This window comes from Motacilla alba, chromosome 2 (assembly GCF_015832195.1).
Source record: "Motacilla alba alba isolate MOTALB_02 chromosome 2, Motacilla_alba_V1.0_pri, whole genome shotgun sequence".
Lineage (NCBI taxonomy): Eukaryota > Metazoa > Chordata > Aves > Passeriformes > Motacillidae > Motacilla > Motacilla alba.
In genome coordinates, this window is record NC_052017.1 from 35,732,201 (window position 1) to 35,751,368 (window position 19,168).

A 19,168-nucleotide genomic window follows, 5' to 3' on the forward strand; every position below is an offset into this window, starting at 1 on the left:
CTCAACTCAATTATTACCAGTAGTAAAGAAGTTTACTACAGCTACATGATTTAACAACTGTTAAACCAGCACTGCTAAATTCAGAATCCACTAAAAACATACTACAAATTGTCGCAAAGAAATAGGGCTTGTTTACTCCTCATTACAATGTCAGTGAGTCAAAGAGTTGATTTTAAACAACAAAAGCCTGACAGACAAAAATGCCTCCAGCTCTGTCAGACTCCTGGAAGAGAAAGTCAAGGCTCAAATGATTGCGTTGATCTTTGACTGAAACTGTAAAACAAGTCAGTTTCTTCAAAGCCAAACATAACACTGAAGCCAACAATAAGGAATGTTTTAGTTTTTTCCACACAATGAATTTTTTGATGTCATGAGCTCTGGAAGTTTTTAATCACACTAAAAAAGCATTAGCAAGGCAAATGTACATGACCCAGGGCCGTAAGGAAACTGAAAACCACAGGAGTGGTTTTCCTGACTGATCTTATTTTTTCTTCTCTCACCTAACTTCCAGTATCAATAATTCTTAATAATAGATCATCACAAATTTTTAACCAGCTTTCAACCCACATTTTCTTTCACTATCTAAATCTGAACACTAATTCGTATTTGTTCACTGACTAAATTCCAGAGTATCTGTATTTTATTGGTCACATGGAATTGGAGTGCTACCCACAAGACTTCAAGATAAAACACTTCACTGACACAAATCAGAATCAAAAATTCATCCCATTTAAATACTAACAGCTTTAAGACACATGATTTTATGCTTTTAATTTAAATAAAGGTAACTAAAAATACTGTGTTTACTCTTCAGAAGTGATTCTTAGTTATCCTTCCTGAACTCCTGATTCTCAGTATGACCACCTATATCTTACGTAAGTCTTCTCATTCCTTTTTAAAAAAGTCTACATTCACTAAATGACTCTCAGTGTATGTTCCAGTGTAATTTTATAGCATATTTATTAAGACTTCTGCTGCTACTCATTAAAAATCAGATTCATCAATATTTACTTTCTAATTTTAGACATAAATTTATTTGAAGTAAAATTTTAACCCATACAAAGGAAACTAGTTTTTATGTACTGCAGACATCATAAGCCCCACAGAATAGTAACAGCAGAAATTACGTTAATGACTGGAATCAGAGCCAGAAACACTGGACATACAATTGTTTAATTTAACCGATTGCTGCACAATTCTTCTTCCACCTCTCACCTCCAGTAAACTTATCTTGATTATAACTACATTGGTCAGTTCAAGTTTGTTTAGCTGCAGTGATTCCATCACTGACATCAACAGTGAAGTCACTCAGGACTTATAAGTACAAATCAATTTTGTCTTCCTGGAACAAATCTTAAGCATCCAGAAGCTCAGGACCCCAATATTTGACTTCAGGAACTAAGTGCTTAGTAGGCATCTGGAAAGTAATGCATTACTTCACTTAGCTGTACCAGCACTTTATTATCCATTTTACGTAAGAATTCATAATGATAACAAGCGTATTGCTTGGCATGGAGCAAAGTCACGCCGGCAACCAACAGATATTTCCTCTGACCTCCTGATCAATTAATTTTGTTAACAGAGACAAATGCCTTCAGAACAACGGAGCAAGACAACAGAATTCCTCTAAAATGATAGAAACAGAAAAGAATATATACTGTGAAGTAAAAACAGTTTTAACAATAATTCGCTGAAGTAATTCTCTGTACCACCTGTAAAGCTGTTTTCAGTAATGTACAGCATGCTACACAATACTTTACAGTAAAATAATTTCATGACATCATATGCTTGCCAGAAAAAGATGGCATAGGCTACCTATCCAGCATGCTTGCCATTACAAACATTTCACTTCAACAGACTAGAATTGTTTAGGTTGGAAAAGACCTTTAAGATCATCAAATCCAACCATTAACACTGCCAAGCCTACCATGCTCCCAAGTGCCACATCCACACATCTTTTAAATACTCCAGGGATGGTGACCCAACCATTTCCCTTGGGAGCCTAATTCAGTGCTTCACAAATCTTTTGGTGAAGAAATTTTTCCTAAAACCTAATCTAAACTTTCCCCAGCGCAACTTGAGGGTGTCTCCTCTTGTCCCATCACTTGCTACCTGGAGAAGAGACTAACCCCCACCTGCACACGACCTCCTTTCAGGTAGTTGTAGAGAGCAATAAGGCTCTTCTGAGCCTCATTTTCTAGAGGCTAAACAACCCCAGCTCCCTCAGTCACTCCTCATGCACTCCAGCCCCTTCACCAGCTTCACTGTCCTTCTCTGGACTTACTGCAGACCTCAATGTGTTTCTTGTACACAGGATTTGAGGTGTGCCCTCACCAGTGCCGAGTGCAGGGGGACAATCACTGCCCTAGTCCTGCTGGCCGCACTATTGCTGACACAGGCCAGGATGCCAATGGCCTTTTTGGCCACCTGGGCACACACTGACTCATGTTCAGCTGCTGTAAACCAGCATCCCCAGACCCTTTTCCTCCAGGCAGCTTTCCAGCCTCTCTGCCCCAGCCTGTAGCACTGCGTGGGGATGATGTGACTCAGTGTGACTCAATGGCACTTTGCCCTGTTGAACCTCAGACCACTGGCCTCAGACCATCGACCCAGCCTGTCAAGATCTTTCTGCAGAGCCTTCCCATCCTCCAGCAGATCAACACTCCTGCCCAAGATGTTGTCAGCTGCAAACTCAGTGAGGGTTTACTTCCATCCCCCCATCCATACCCTTGATAAAGGTATTAAACAGGGCTTGTCTCACCTACTCAGCTCTGGGGACACCACTGTGATCTGTCACCAGCTGAATGTAACTTCATTCATCACCATTCTCTGGGCCTGGCCAGCCAGCCCATTTTTATCCAGTGAAGCATCTGCCTATGCAAGCCACGAGAAGCTAGTTTTTCCAGGAGAATGCTGTGGGAAACAATGACAAAGGCCTAAATTCTAGGTAGACAACATCCACAGCCTTTCCCTCATCTAGTAAGGAGGTAACCTTGTCATAAAGAGAGATCAGGTTGGTCAAATCGGACTTGCCTTTTCATAAACACATACTGACTGGGTCTGATCATGAGGTTGTCCCATACATGCCATGTGATGGCATCCAAGACAAATACCTTAAATTTACACTTTTTAACTTAAATTTGCACACACAATGCAAACAACGCTTACTATAAAAATAGCTCACCTAATGAAATAAGTTAAAATCCAAAATCTGAGCACAAAGCCAAGTCAACTGTAAACAGCAGGAACAATGCCCATGTACTTTTCATATCTTCTATTTACCAATCTTCCATACTTCTACTAATGTAAAATACATCAATACATTAGAAAATGTAATGTGAATTTAGTATTTTTTATTATACAGGATTATCTTCAGGGTCAAAAGAGTTCTACTCTGAATACAAATTTCACATGATCTTAAAAAGAAAAATTAAATCTGCTGCATGTCTACTAGTCACATGACAAGACAATATGAAGTTTACATCATTCAAGGATTATCAAGATAGCTGTGTGTTTAATTATTAGTCAGTAACCATTCAAAGCCCTAGTTATTCATTGATCCTCCTTTATTCCACATCCTGAACTAGAGACTCCTTGAATAAAAATTCCCACTTCACTGACTATAAACCTGATCAAGTGAGTAAGATGTAGAATTAAAACCAAGATACAAAGTTCTTAATAAATGCAGGTCTAATTTACTTCTGTGATTTTCAAAACTTTGTTGTGCTCTCACAGTTCAAATGTAAGAATGGACCATTTCATTAGCTGTTATACAGAACCAGCTACCATAACATTGCCTTTATCCACAAACCAGTCACTGAGGTTAGCAATGCCTAACAAGCAGACTTTAGTTTAGAATCACAGAACTATATAATATATTGATTTGGAATGGACCCACATGCATCACTGAGTCCAACTCCTGGCCCTGCACAGGGCACACCAAGAATCACACCATGTGCTGTCCAAACACTTCCTGAATGCTGTCAGGCTTGGTGCTGTGACCCTAGGGAGCCTGTTCCAGTGCTCAGCCACCCTCTGGGTGAAGAACCTTTCCCTGCAGTCCAGCTACAGGACTGTAGGAAACTCCTAATGACCTACGGCAGCAGTACCAGCATAGGTAAAGAAAGCTCATGTGGTGAACAGAACATTAATTCTTGGCTTTTTTTCCCAGTACATTGCGATGCTGTTTAGGAATGACAGCAGTTTTCTGGCCTGAATGCTCTAGATACCTTCTTAAGATCAAGATTCATCAAAAGCAAAGAGATAATTTGCTTATAATAGTATGCATATAGATAAGGTTTACATATCTGATATAGAATTCTAAAATGCTTACATGAATGCACAAAACCTCTTATATTGACTAAATATTGAAAATCTCCCAGCACCTACCATGGCTTTATGAAAGAGATGTAAATGAAAAAATAAACAACTTCTCTTTTTTTTAGTTCTCAAGAGAAGTAAGAGAACAGGCAGTACTTGAAACACGTTTCATGAACTGTCATAAGCAAGACAGACTGACTGACATAAGATCCACCAGAGCTGAGTGGTCAAATATGCGTAAGAACATATTTCAATTAATGAATGAAAAATGTTTTTCCTAGTCAGCAACACATTACCAACTGGCCTTATACCAGCCTTAGTGAACATTAAAAAGTGTGATAATCAGGTGTATAATGAAAAAAAGCAAAAAGAGAATTCAGTTTTGGGCAGAATACGATCAGAGGACATCCAACCAAACGAAGTGAAGGTGATTGGTTTAAGCCATGTTGAGTCTAAGACTTCCATTGTGCATAGTCAATAGATAGGCACTAAATTCAGATGTATCTATTCCAACCTGGTACAGTACTGGGGTTTATTTGCTTATACTTGATGACACACATTTCCTTTTAGATTTCCTGCCAAATGTCATTTGGTGGGATCACAACACACACAATGGGGTAGACACTGAGGAGTGTCTTATGGTTACCAACAACTTGTCCTATTTCTGCAGAAAGGCATTTCAAATCAAGGTTAAAATGGGCAGAGGGAAAAACAAAAATTCAATCTCACCTTATCATTGTCATTCCCTTTAGACCTAGAGCCATTCCACCATCAAGATGCAGCTGCCATTACTAATAAAGGACAGCTAACTGAGTGTCAGACCTTTTAAATTTGAGAGGTCACAAAGCAACTCTCCTCAAGAGACCAGATCAGCTTAGGACACAGGAAGTTTGTGGGTTTCTTTAGTTTTTTTCTTTTATCACAGTATTAATAAAATAACTAGTCATTCAAGGACTGTTGCAATTCATACATGCCCATGGCTGCAGTAATGCCTAGCACAGTTCGGGGTAGTCAGATGATCTGTGACCAGCTGTCATAGACAACAGAGGTTACAGCAGGGTGTTGAACTTTGAGCTCTTGCTCTCAGACAGTCCACTTAAGAAACACTGAAGAAGATGGATGGCACAGCTAGAGCTCTGAAAGGAAGATACGAAAGCAAATGTCCAGCATGGAAGATAAACAATTTCTCACTTATGCAAGATGACAGATACCACTTAAGATTTTTTTTTCCAGTTGTTTACCTGTGCAGGCAATTAGAAAGTCTACTTGAACTTCATTTTCACTTCACTGTCATTTCTTACCTGTGACTTCAAGTCACTGTATCACAAGGGTGGCAGGGACTTTGAGAGGAATTGACAGTTTCTGAGGCCTCAGCCTCAGAAAAAGGCCAACGTCACATGAAAGTAAAAATACTTTGAAACATTCAGTTAAGTTAGCGAAACTACAAAAATGTATCTCAAGTTATAGGAAAGAGGTTAGTATATCAAGAGGGACTACATTGAAAGTCACAGTATCTAGTGGATGCTATAAACAGACAGCAATGAATCATGACAAACCCATCAACAGATACTAAAACAAAATTCTGGAATTGACACTGGTTTCAGTTCCTTAAAAACTAAGCAAAATGAACAAGAATAAAATTGGCATGGCCATAAGATTTCCCCAAGCAAAATTCTTAACTGTAGACAGGAATTAGTCTCAAGTGAAATGCCAGTTAATTTATTGCTGTCAGTTCAGGATACATTGCAATGATGAAATCATTGCAAAATGTAACTCAGGACTTTGAAGGATAAATTCTTTCACATTGAAAAAAATGAAACTGCTACTTAACTTACTCTGAAGTTAACCTGAATAGTAATTTTGAGAGTCGTCTGGTCAGGGCGAGTAAGAAACATTAGCTGAAATACCATATTAGCAATTTGGAGACTTGCTGGCAACTTGAGTAGTTTTTTTTGGTTTTTTTTACATGAAATGGTGTAGATGGTATACTGAGCACATCAGAAAGAGTGTCAGCTTAATGTAATGTACTGCTACAGATATATTTCTTTCTAAAGTAAATTGAATGTTTGAGGCAAATAAGAAATCCTTGACCACTTTTCCCTCTCACTATCAAATACATCTCTGTCACCATTTTTTACCACTCAGGTTCAAAACAAGATCTACATCAGCTCCTCTTCATTTTCCAATATATTCAGATCTCATCTGAAACTTCATCATTCTTCATGTTGTTTTGTATAAGACCTATACATATAAGAGTTAACCTGCCTATACATGAAAGATTCTCATTTACCCCACTTACTCATGAGATTTAACAAGCCTCCCAGTCAACCCATGCAGTGCACAGTTTCTAAAATGTTCATGTCACTGGTTGCCAAAGTTTTCAGTAAGTGTAAAGACAGTTCTCTTGAATGATCAGCTTCTCATCAGCAATTTTACACTCTTCTTCTTGTTTGCATCTTTATTACAGCATACCATCATATGATAATGGAAGACATTAACATGAATAAAAACCCCTTCAGAAGCCTGTCCTCCACTACTACTACAAATACACTGGGCCAATACAGTCTACTCCATTACCTAATGCTGTATCTTTACTTGTAGTGTATTTGTTCTTCCTTGCCCGCATTTCTTTTCTAGTGAGCAGTTATGTGGTGCTGAGCTGTCTACTGTGGTTAAACCACAACACCACCCTACAATTTTTTCTGTTGCAGCTGCATCTCCTCATGGCTTGAAAACACAGAAGCATGCGCTTGACACGCACAAAAATCAGGCAAACAAAATGTTGAGACATACTCTGTTAAAACACAAAACAAAAAAGAGTAATGACCACTTTGACACACTTTCTGTGTCGTTGGATTTGATTTTATTCCATGTTTCCAGAAGGTGGAATCTTAAAAGAATGCCAGCTTCTTTCATGCTTATGAAAGTCCATGGCTGCAAGCATTAGGGCAAAGTAGAACTGCAAAAAGAAAGAGGGATCTATGACAAATGCTCTTTGCTTAAAAAAAACAAACAAAAAAAAACCAAAACAAAACCAAACAAAACCAAAGAAGTCCTGCTATTAAGCTTTATACTAAAGGTTTTCCTCATAAACCCACTAATGTAAGTCCTTGTCATCCACTTTCTATCCACACATTGCTCTTTCTCAAGCTCATTCGGCCTGACCTAGGCTGATCCATTACTTCTGGAGGAGGACAGGATGAGTCTGAAGATTTTGAGTGTAACAGAAAATGCAAGATTACCCCAAGTATAACTGAAAGCTAATTCAAAACACTGGCAAAATACTGACTATCTATATTAGGAGGTATCTAACATGCTTAGGGACTAAATGATAATTAACAGCAGCTCTACAAGACTAAGCACTCCAGTCAACATACAAAAACCATGGAATGAGCCTAACAATACACTTTTATCCCAATCTTGGTAAGATGTTACAAGTAGTAAAATAATGTTCATTCAGCCCACATTTGCCCTCTTCTCAGATAAAATTACTCACGGTGGAAATTATAACCATGACTGATCATATTCTATTACTGTAAATTAATGTAAAAATTTAGTCTCCCCCAATAGCAATGAAACAGCAACAGTTCTAATGCTTTAATTCCTGGAATACGTCAGTTTTGAATACTTGAATATTGACTTCTAGGGAGAGCTACGTATTTTTCATCTAATATACAAGAATTTTGACAGTTTATAAAAAAATTGCTAATGACCAGAACAAAAAGTTTAACGTAACAAAAAACAAGTTAGGACTTTCTCCAATCACTGAGGCTCCAGAGTGCACAGGAGTGCAATAAAGTAACAGAGCATCTTAGCAGGACTTACAGCAGCTGACAGTGCCACTTGTTCATTCTCTATGTGCACTTCAATTCATCCCAGCTGTGCAAAATGTCAAAGTGGAGCTCTATGTTCAGTGACAGCAGCTGCTGTCCTTTGCTCCTCCTCACTCAGTTTTACAAGGACTGTACCTTGTGATAAACTGATTCTGAATTTTTGGGTAAAGACAGCATGACTGCACCAAATAGATATCTGACATCATCATCATAATCTATAGCTATTAACAATTAACATTAACTGTCTAATATGTGCTTCATTTCTTCTCAGGTACTTAATTCCCCACACTTCACCCCAAAGAATGTACTTAAGGCTCAAGATAAAAATTGTAAGAGACAAAAGACTGGGCAGCTTTTCCATCTCAGCAGATAGAAGTTTGAAACTCTATCTTGAAGGTGTGTCAAATGAGCCAGCAAGTTCAGTGGTCAAAGGCGGGAAGCAAAAGCAATCAGCAAGCTGCCTGCGTCCATATACATTTCTGAAAAATGTGTAGTATGAAAGCAACCACAAGCAACTGGCAATCAGCTGAAAATCCAGCAAGTACATCCTACCTTAGACATATCTCATTCCATCTATCCCTTAAAATCTCTTTCCAATTCTCTGACTTGCAGTGGAGCCTCAACTACCATCTCGCACCTAAATCAAGCAATCTGCAAATCAAGACTCATGGGAAGTATAATGAGTAAGAGTTGGGACTACAGCACAAATCCAAAAATCAGAATACCCTTCTACTAAGTGAAATTGATCCTGACTACAGAAGGTAATCCCGTGAGAAAGGGACAAAGCATTCAGTATTTATACTGCCTTACAGGGTTTTTTTTTACAAATCCATATAGGAAAGAATTTTTAGTTTGAAAAGAGAACTTCCTGAAACAAACTTACTTAAAGTAATACAACAAGTACTAACATAAAATTTCAGAGGGCATTTCACAATGAGGTGTTTCTCCAGAAAATTGTGAAGTAAATTCACAAACAAAAGGTAAAATTTACCCTCATTCATAAAACGGTCTCATTTAATTCTCACTGTCTGCTTCCTTTGAAAGGTACACTTGAAAAAAAAAAAATTTCAACAAGTCCTAAGTGTAATGCAGATACCTCAACAATCGAAAATTATGGTTTTTTATTCCTTTGGTTTTATTTCTCAATGGACCAACTTCTGACTGAATGCTTTAAGTGTGTTTTATGCACAATGTACATATTTCACTCATTTTTAGAAGAAACCTTTCCACTGACTGGGACATGAATTTCCTCTTATTACAGGAAGTCAGCAACTTCCTGCCTGTTGCACTTTCCTCTGCCTGCACTCACTCACTGTTCTTTCAATCAGCCACAAAAATTAAATTTACAGGTATCCAGATTTTTGCATACTTGAAAATAAAACAATATCTTCAAAATTATCTGCTACATATTTTCATGAAGCACGGAAACTGACAGAAACAACCAGAGTAAGTTTTACGTACAATTGTGAATCTACAGTGAAAATCTACAGCTCAAAGGAGTTCAAATCTTTGTCCCATTAGCCTAGACTGCCCAACACATTGTACATAAAGGTTATGGGGTATAATGAACTTCAAAAGGTATTGTCACAAGCAGCACCAGGTTTAGTCTGAAAAAAACAAACCAAACTATACACATATGTGTAAGAATTGCCCAGTTACATATTTGAATTTATTAATTTCTCCCCAAAATATGTATATTTATTAGCATCATAGGCTTAAGTGAAAGTGATGCAAATTCAAAATAAGTCAGGCCCAAAGGAGGAGAAACACTATGCTACTGTCTCATGAATAACTGAAAAAAAAGCAAAGCTCCCACATATTTTTTAAGTACGTGGTGCCGACAAAAGTAACAGGCTGTATATTCAGCAGGTGCCCAAGTCACTGTTCTGAAAGCACAGGTAAGTTTTATAGGAAGCAGGACATACAGAACAAACACAAGTATCAGCAGAGCACCACTCATCTCAGTAAAGAAATTAATAATGCCATTATCATTCCCAGCACAATCATCAAGTATTTTATCAGATATACATTACAAGAAGTGTACTAAATCTTTATTTCCATTTGTCCTGTAAGCATTAGCTCTATTCTCCCTGTGTCACAGAAACCCAAAATTGTTTTGAGTCGGAAGGGATCTTAGAGATCATGTAGTTCCAATCCCTCCTGCCCTGAGTATGGACACCTTTCCCTACACCAGGACACTCAGGGCCCCACCCAGCCTGATGTGGAACACGTCCATGAAGGGAGCATCCACAAGTCCTCCAGGCAACCTGCTCCAGTGCCTCACCACCCTCATAGTAGAGAATTTCTTCCTAACACCTGATCTAAAGCTACTCTATTGCAGTCTAAAGCCATCACCCCTTATCCCATTCAGTGCACGCCCTTATAAAAAAAAAATCCCTCTATCTTTCTTGTAGGCCCCCTTTAGGTCCTGGAAAACTGCTCTAAGGCCTCCCTAGTGTACTCTCCTCTCCAGGCAGAACAGCCCCAGCTCTCTGAGCCTGTCTTCACAGCAGAGGTGCTCCAGCTCTCTGTGTCATCTTTGCAGTCCTCCTCTGAACTTGCTGAGGTCAGAGTTATATCTTGCTCAGAGTAAATACAGCAGGTTCTCTATAATGTTTACTTTTTCACTGTACTTATCAAACTTTTTACATTGCTTACTATTTAACATGTTTAAATTACTTTTCATTTCTCCCATTTAACCAATGCATTTAAAATTTCAGGTTTATTCAATATTTTACAATGCACTCATGTATTAGCTGTGATGAGACAGTATAAAATCTGAGTTTACTGAATCTTTTCCTTTGAGCTGTTTGGCCTTGACTAAGTCACTTTACTCTCACTGAAAAATATTAATGCTATTTTAATTTATAGATGAAAGGCTCTACAAAACTATTAAACATTAATCATGAATAACCCAGATAAAGTTTAGTTAATAACAAGGTACAAGAAATCAAAGTATCAACTTGACACTGGATCCTCTTATTCAGTTTTATACTGCAAGCAAGCATGCTGATATAAGCATGATAATGAAATAAATATGAAACATACCACCTAAGGCTTGAAAGTCTCTAGTTTTAAAAGAGGTCCAACTTACATGGGAAAGGTCAGTGGGAACACTTAGAAAAACTTTTAAAGCAGAGATGATAAAAAAAACTAGTAACTTTTAAAGAGAATAATATTAATTTTGAAAGAGAATCTGCTGGGGAAGATCTGAAAATATAACTACAGTTTTCAACAGTGCAGCTTGTCAGACTTCAATCAGTAAAATATAGGCAGATCTTTCACCAGACATAAATGTTTCATTACTCTGAACAACGACAGGTAGGAAAAAAAGAGAGTTGAGGAAAGAGTGTGCTTATCCACATAATACTGGATGCAGGAGCCACTGGTCACACCCACCACTGTTAATAGAAAATATCAGGATTCAGAATACAACCACCTTCAGCAACACTGTGTGAAATAAATGAAGCTACAAAATATAACTAAATGGCCAGCATGCTGGCAAATCAAACTGCTTGTTGACACATCTAAAGCATACCAGATAAGAAATGATTATCAGTGTTGCTCAAGTAATGACTGAGCATTAAGCTAGTCTTCAAGAATTGAGGAATGAGTGCTGAGCATGACACTGGGAAGGTAAGATTATAAACACAGCATTGTAAAATTTGTAAAATAACTACATATTATCATGGATAATGAAAACATCCACCTAGATAAATTAATTATCAACAAGAAAATTATTATGTCTAACAAAACTCAGGGTCAGCATTGTAAAACCTTATAAACTGACAAGAATTTGAGGAGCTCCATGGTATGGCAGTTAATCCACAATTGGGAAGTCACTTCAGTAACTTTTAAATGAAGTAACTTCATGTAAAACATCTGCTGTTGACCATTAAGTCACAAAACAATGGCCTGGATGAAAATTCATCTGACAGCAAGTACAATTCTTACACTAACATTACAGTGAAGTCTAAATGCCAAAAATTTACTTCTACAGTTCCAGAAAAATTCTTTAAAACGTTTGAAAATTTCCATCCCTTCCCTAAATTCAAGTCTATTCTCCATGTGTATCACACAACTATACTTCCTCCCAACAAGAAAAAGCCAAAGGCCCACTTGTGTAAAACCCAGAGACTACATGAAAACAACATTAATTATGAAGCAGGCACAATCCAGGTTTCAAGAAACATCATTCAGACATTCATTACCTCATAATTCAAAACCAAAGGATCCTGACTGCATGTGGGCCTAAGGGTTAAATACACCAGCTCACTCAGAAGGTGGGACAATAGAGGACTGTTACAGACCATCAGCTCAAACTAGAGAACAGTAGGATTTTTTCTTTTCATAAGCCCTATTTTTAATGTGCTGAAAGAAAAAGATCAAACTGAAGTCTTTAATACTGAAACATAGTATCTCAGGATCTTAAGCTGTCAACAGTAAAAACATCCGTTTTTAGAAACTATTAGCAATAGTTTTCTAACAGCACTCACCATAAACCAAAGGAATTATCATTTATTCCACTATAATCACTACAATGAGTAAATCACTGGAGTAGACACTGGACATAGCCTAAGAATTACTGATCATGATCAAATTACATAGCCAAATAGAGATTACTGAGTTTTATATAAACACACAAGGCACAACAATGCTCATATTCCTGAATTTTCAAATTTTCAGAAGCAAAAAAATCTTATGAACAAAATTAATTGGAATGAAAAATCTAAGAAAAACATGAAAACAGAAACATCCCTAATGGCTTTTATCTTTGGTTAGGCAATTCTACAGCTAGCAAAAGAACAAATCTTGTAAAGTTTTGGCTACAGCTCAGCCTAGTTTCTCAAAACCTCAACAAGCAAATTAAAAAAAAAATTAAAAAGCAAATTAAATAAATAAGCAGGATCAACAACTTAGAACATGGGAGGCTGGATCACCAAGTATAAACTACTGTTGCAGAGTGTAGAAAGTGAGACACAAAACACCCACCCATGACACCACAAAGGTAACAAACACCATATCAACAATAACAGAGGCCCATAACTAGGCAGAGGTAGCACAAGTGTTAAAAATTGTTAGGACAGATCAAAAATAGTCAATAAATACTTTCATTCTATAGTTGGAAAGATTCAAAATGGTATAATTGTATCACATTATATTGATTTTCCTTCCAACTCATTTGTTAAGCAGATGTTCCAGATCAGATGTTAAAAAACATTGTGAGAAAAACATTTTAAATCAGCATACTTGCTAAACTTATCTGAGAGTCCTAGAGTAGTCAGCCCAGCAAATCTTTGACCTGTTGATGCTCTTTTAAAACTATGTATTTTAAAATCTGTATGTGTCTTTAAATGCTATGGACTTCCACCACCCAGAGGAGTGAAAACACAGTGTCAAAAGGACGAATCAAGTTTAAGGCAGTCTGCTATGATAGAGAATTCAGATAAGATAACAAGAACTAAGGAAAGACAGATGCATTCAAATGTATTCAAACAATAATTGCATGCCTTATTTTTAAATAGTGGCAAAGATGAATCATTGAAACAAGTCATCCAGAAAAGTAAATGGTAGATTCTCAGTATCTTGATACACTTTGAAAAAAAAAAAGCAAAACAAAAAAAAAACCTTAGCCCACCAGAAGTTTAGAAATCAAACACATTGAGACAAAAACTGATGCTGTAACACATTTAAGGTGAAATGTTCATGTATTAAGATAGATGCAGTACTTAATGCAAGTCAACTTCAGAAAGCACATGAACTTTTCACATACACAACTAGGTTAATTAGTAGCATAGTAGTAATGGTCTTTAATAAACCTAAAATAACGATTTGCCAGCCCATTAACAGAACAAAAAGCCCTCCAAATTAAACAGTACAGAAGGATAATGCTGGGGGCTTTTAAATAGAACATTATGGCACTGTCTCATTTCTGCTGTATTCAATTCAGTATCAGTAACACCTGATTATTCCTAGTATTCTCAAACTAATTCCAAAGAGACTTCGGGTCATGTTACGAGTCAGTGCTTTTGGGAAATCTACATCTAACCATTAACAGAGGCAGAATAACCATTTCTATTTTGTTTGGTAACTCATCAACTTTTATGCAAGATAAACGCTAAATGTTCAATGTTCATCTCCAAGGTCTGGATGTAGTCTCACTAACTGCTCCAGCTCAGCTCTTGCTGTCACAGTTACAAATATGGTCAACTGTTTCTCCTCAAGGACTGTCACACGTGGATTCAGGTAAGATTCAGAGAAACCACACTTTTTTTCTATTCAATGTCATTAAAAAGAGCAGGAATTACTAGATTATAATGGGGGACCTCAAACTACATTATTTTCAAGTCCTTTTTGTGAAAGTAGTTGATCACAGAAGTTGCAACATCAGAAAAATAATGTCACTTGGTTAAGTGATAAAAACATTCTTAAACAAAACAAACACCACAGTAACAGCCTTCCTAAAAGTTGAAAATGGTACCAGCTATACCTTTTGGAGGTCAAAACCAGAGTTCAAGTCTCACCAAAGTAACAACCAAACACAGTCAAGCAACTCCTCCTATCATGTTTAACAGTCCTCCTCCTCCTCCGAAAGCACAGATCACCCAACGATGAGTGTTTTTATAGACTACAGGCTTAACTGCTTTGGGCCCTTTCCTGGTCCAGAAGAAAAAGCACACAAAACCTACAGCTTATTTGCCTCAGAGCAGTGTAGAGCCTAAGTCAAACAGTTTAGATAACACACCACATTTGCACTCAGCAGACATCACTGGCTCCTGATCCAAAACGCTCTTACACGTGCTAATCAACAAAGCCTCCAATGGACTAGGAACTGATTATCTTAGAAACTGTCTATCCTCCACAATTCTCAGCAACAGCTGTTGTCAATTACAGCAGCATACCTAACAGTTTAAGATAAAACTCCTAAGGCTGGAGCATGAAGTAAACTTTCTAAGAGTTCATCAACAGAATTCCTTTCAGGGCAAAGTGTAAACCAGTTCTTTGCACAGCCCTTCCCCAGTGAAAAATGGATTTGTAATAGCAACAACAACCTGGAGACAGCAAAGATGATCTCTACATTAGCATAAATCAAAGGGGGGCAAAGAATGTATAACACATTTCCACCAAATCACATTTTTCTTGCACATCAGTACAAGGTAACAAAGTCTAAAAGATTCAAGTGCAAACAAAGGAGAAAAGCACAATGTTCAAGTAAAGCCAACATGGTTATGTAAAGAAGGAAAAATGTGAGAGGAATGTTTTCACTTACATTTCTCAAAGGTAACTGCCCTTCTTACAGGCGGCAAATTACTTTCAGAAACCCTCTGAACCAATTTTGTGTGGCAAGTAAGCTTTGCTAATACTACAGCTTAATAAGAAAAACTGTAAACATCAAGTTGCTGGCTTTTCTCAGATTTACAAGAAGGTGAAATGAAGTAAAACATGCAAGAATCTCCTCATCAGTTTAATAATCGTTGACCAAAGCTATCAGTAGAAGCCTTACTTAGTCACCTTTCCACCGAAAAAGCTGGAAAACAGCCTCTTGTTTTCATCTCACTGACATATGGATGCCATTAATATCTTTTCAAATGTTGTTTTCACAGGAATTTACCATATCTGTAGTCCCTAAATTATGAAGCCATCATAAAATCTAAGGGGGAAAAAATGCACCATCTTTCCAGTATGCACTTACACATCTAGCAATTGCTCATGTTCTCATACTTTGCTAGGCACTGAAATTCACCATGTAGGTTCACAGCCCACACAGCTCCAGTTGTTGGCTCAATAGCAAAGTTGTCAATTTCAAGTAAGAAAATATACAAAAAAAGTTTTGAAACTCACCAGTTTATTCGAAATAGGCTCTGTTTGTTTGCCTGACAGTCTGAACTTTGATGTCAACCTAGTATTAATTTTAACAACTTCAGCAATCGCTACTATTTATATACATCCATATGACCCTTGCGGGTACAGCATTTAGGTCAAATGTGGGCCACGTGTGTCAGAAAAAAAAAGTCTGACAACTGGTAATCACAATTGTGCTAACGCACAATTACAGCTACTATACTAACAAAATGAAAAAAAAGGACTGGTTTCCAAAATAGAATCCATTATCACCCACAAACAATGTAATTTTCTTATTGCGCAGTATTAGACCTTACAGTACTTCAACCTCTGAATTGCAACTGTAACAGTGGATGATGATTTAAAGGGAGATGGGATCTAGGACTAATGCAATGGAGTATTTCATGAACCTCAAATTCTTAAAAAATATTTTCAATAACAACAATCAGCCCACATTGAATTGGAATGTATTTTGGAATCTTTAGTTTCCACAGAGTAAGTATTATCAGTAAATAGCTAACTAATGTATGACCAGTAAAAAAACTGACATATTACAACTTCAATGAAGTTTCTTTAGTCTGTAAAGAGACTTATGTGGTGCTTTCTAATCAAGTTTCAGAGCTTTGTAAAGGAAGGTAACCAGGATTACTGAGAGTCAAGCAGGGAATGGACACCGTGGAGCTGAGTCGCAGAGTTAGAAGTGTATTCTTTTTTTCCCAAGTGCCATCCCAGTACATTTTGTACATGATTCTTTCACATGTATACCTCTTCCATGAGTATACCAGCAAAGTGATGCTATTCCAGCATAATGGAACAACTGTTTCTTAAAAGCAAACCATAAAGCCTCCAGGATGTGCAACACCACAGGGCATGTAGCTAAACTGAACTACTGATGGGTACAGTACAGCAATGTCACTGTATGAAACTCTCAAACAGCTAAAATGTGTTAATTGCAGCCTTATACACAGAAATGCAAACTTGTACTGCCGTATCCCAAAGAAAAACACGTGTGATGGTTAAACATCTACCACTGATGGCAATGGACAGCTAGCACAGACTGAGTCAGGTAGGTGAGAGCAGGGAGGCAGATAGGCTCTGGGGCAGGAAAACTGATGGGAACGCAAGCCGCTTCTAAAATTCTTTTTTGAAGGCCTGGAGGGAAAAAGAATTAAAATAACCATGAAGACCTTCAACTTCCCTCTTCGGCCATCGGAATCACCAACAACAATTTAAAAAAAAAAAAAAAAAAAAAAAAAAAAAGGCCAACAAACCAAACCAGAGGGGGAAACCTTCTGACAAATCTGCCTCCTCCTCCCTCCCTGCTCTCACCTCCCAGCAGCGAGGCTCTGGCCGCACAGCTCCCTGCCGGGGATCACCTGCCCTCGGCACGCCCCGGGCCGCCGCTGCTCCCGGCGGGACCCCGCGGGAGGAAGGCGGGAGAGGCCGAGGAGCGGCGGCGGCGCGGGGCGCGCAGGCCTCGGCGCCCCCCCGGCCCCGCTGCCGCCACTGACAGCCGGGAAGGGGGCTCGGCGGGGTCCGGGGCTCGGGGCGGCGCACTGCGGCTACGGAGCGGCCGGCGGGGAGGGGGGCAAGCGGGTGAAGGGGAGCAGATGCTCTGGGGCTGGTTTTACCTGCTGCTGCTGCTGCCTGCAGTGGCATGAAGATCTGGCTCAGCCTCTCTCTCTCTCTCCCTCCCCGCCTCCCTCCTTCCTCCCCTCCCGCCCTCCCTCCCTGCGGCTCGGCGCGGCGCACAGACCCCCGTGCCGGCCCGACGCCCTGCGAGGGACGCGGGGCAGGGGGAGGCGATGGGGGAGACCCGGGCAAGGGAAGGGGAAGGGCTCCCTGCCCGCCCGCGGGGACGCGCGGTGGCACCGCCCCGCTCCCGCCGCGCAGGCGCCCGAGCCCGCGGCCGCCCGGCGCCTGCTCCTTGTCCGTGCTCTGAGCTCCCGGTGCCGGCTCCGGGCTGCCTGTGCCCGCCGGGGCTGCGCGGCGCTGCTGGAAGGGGAAGGGCGAGCATGGGGCTGCCCTCGCGGCTTGGTCGGCGCCCGCTTCTCGCCACCGCGCTAGGCAGCAGCAGAAGGGCGGCGGGGTTGTTTGGAAACGGGAGGGTTTGCGTGTCTGCGGGGCCTTTCGGCCTCTTGAGGAAGCCCGATCTGTTTGTATTTACATAAAGCGTGCGTAGAGTGCAGTTACCAGTCACGCAGTGCGTGGTGAGGAGTAGGGGGAAGGAGCTTAAAAAATGAAGGTAATTTGAAGTGGGTCCGTAACATCACTCGTTGGGAGCGGCTGGCCGGGTTCAGACCGCTTGGGAAGCGTCCTGGTGGAAGGAGTCAAGTGCTCGGCTGGAGCTCGGGGCGGCCGGAGGTGGGTGCTGGCCGCCGGGGGCTTCTCGTCCCCAGCAGCGGGGTCACTGAGCCCGGCCCTACGACCCGGCAGCAGCTCGCTTGGATCGCTGGCACGCGATTGAGATCAGTCACAAAGATAGATCTCTTACTAAAGGCTCGGAAAATCCCGCAAGCGTGCCGCTTGCTTGGCATCAGCCCTTCATTAAAAGTCATGAGGGGTCGTGAACAGAGGAGCCCCAAGTATTGAAGAGTTCATTTTCCTTGCAAAAACAGCCTGCAACGGGAGCATTTATGCGAGCATTTGAAGGTGTCCTGAAGCACCTTGTAACCTCGGTTGCTCCTTGTGACCATTTTGCAGTTTCTCATTATGTGTGAGGATGCTTTAGGTATCCAGGCTTTTCTTTGGAGACGCCAGTAAAAGACAGAAAGGGGACAATAGAGACATACTGCATTATATATGCAGCTAAAGCAGAAATATTATTTGAACCTGAGTCTTGGAAAAATAAGCCTGAAACTGGCATGTTTGACTGTTAGAACATACTTCAAGGTAACATAGGAAAAAAGACGATCAATGCAAGACACACCTAGAAATAAAAGGGGCATAAAACTTTTTAAGTTTAATAACAATTGCATGTATGGTATCTAATCTCTGAAGATACTTCTTAAAATTCCTTTGATTCCCAGAAAGGAACTTTTTTTTTGCATTTTGGGTGATTTCAGGGCAAGATAATCAGCCTATCTATGTGGTTTTGCCAAAGACACTTAGAGAGGAAATCTTAACTTCATGTCAGTCTACAGATGTTTTTGATTCCCAGATGTTTGATTAAG

General features: G+C 39.6%; 1 protein-coding gene across 5 annotated transcripts in view; it reads right to left on the reverse strand.

Annotated features, from left to right (window-relative positions):
* Nucleotides 1-17,891, reverse strand: part of TBC1D5 (TBC1 domain family member 5) — a 316,933-nt gene extending 299,042 nt beyond the window's left edge. Inside the window, exon 1 of one of the 5 annotated variants that reach the window (XM_038126959.1) lies at nucleotides 17,627-17,891. The gene's annotated coding sequence lies outside the window, so the exon portion shown is untranslated. Of the gene's footprint in view, nucleotides 1-2,761; nucleotides 2,898-17,324; nucleotides 17,539-17,626 lie in introns of those variants that run through there. The other 4 variants (XM_038126956.1, XM_038126960.1, XM_038126958.1 and 1 more) reach the window with 4 other exon arrangements.
* Between the last annotated feature and the right edge of the window lie 1,277 nt (nucleotides 17,892-19,168).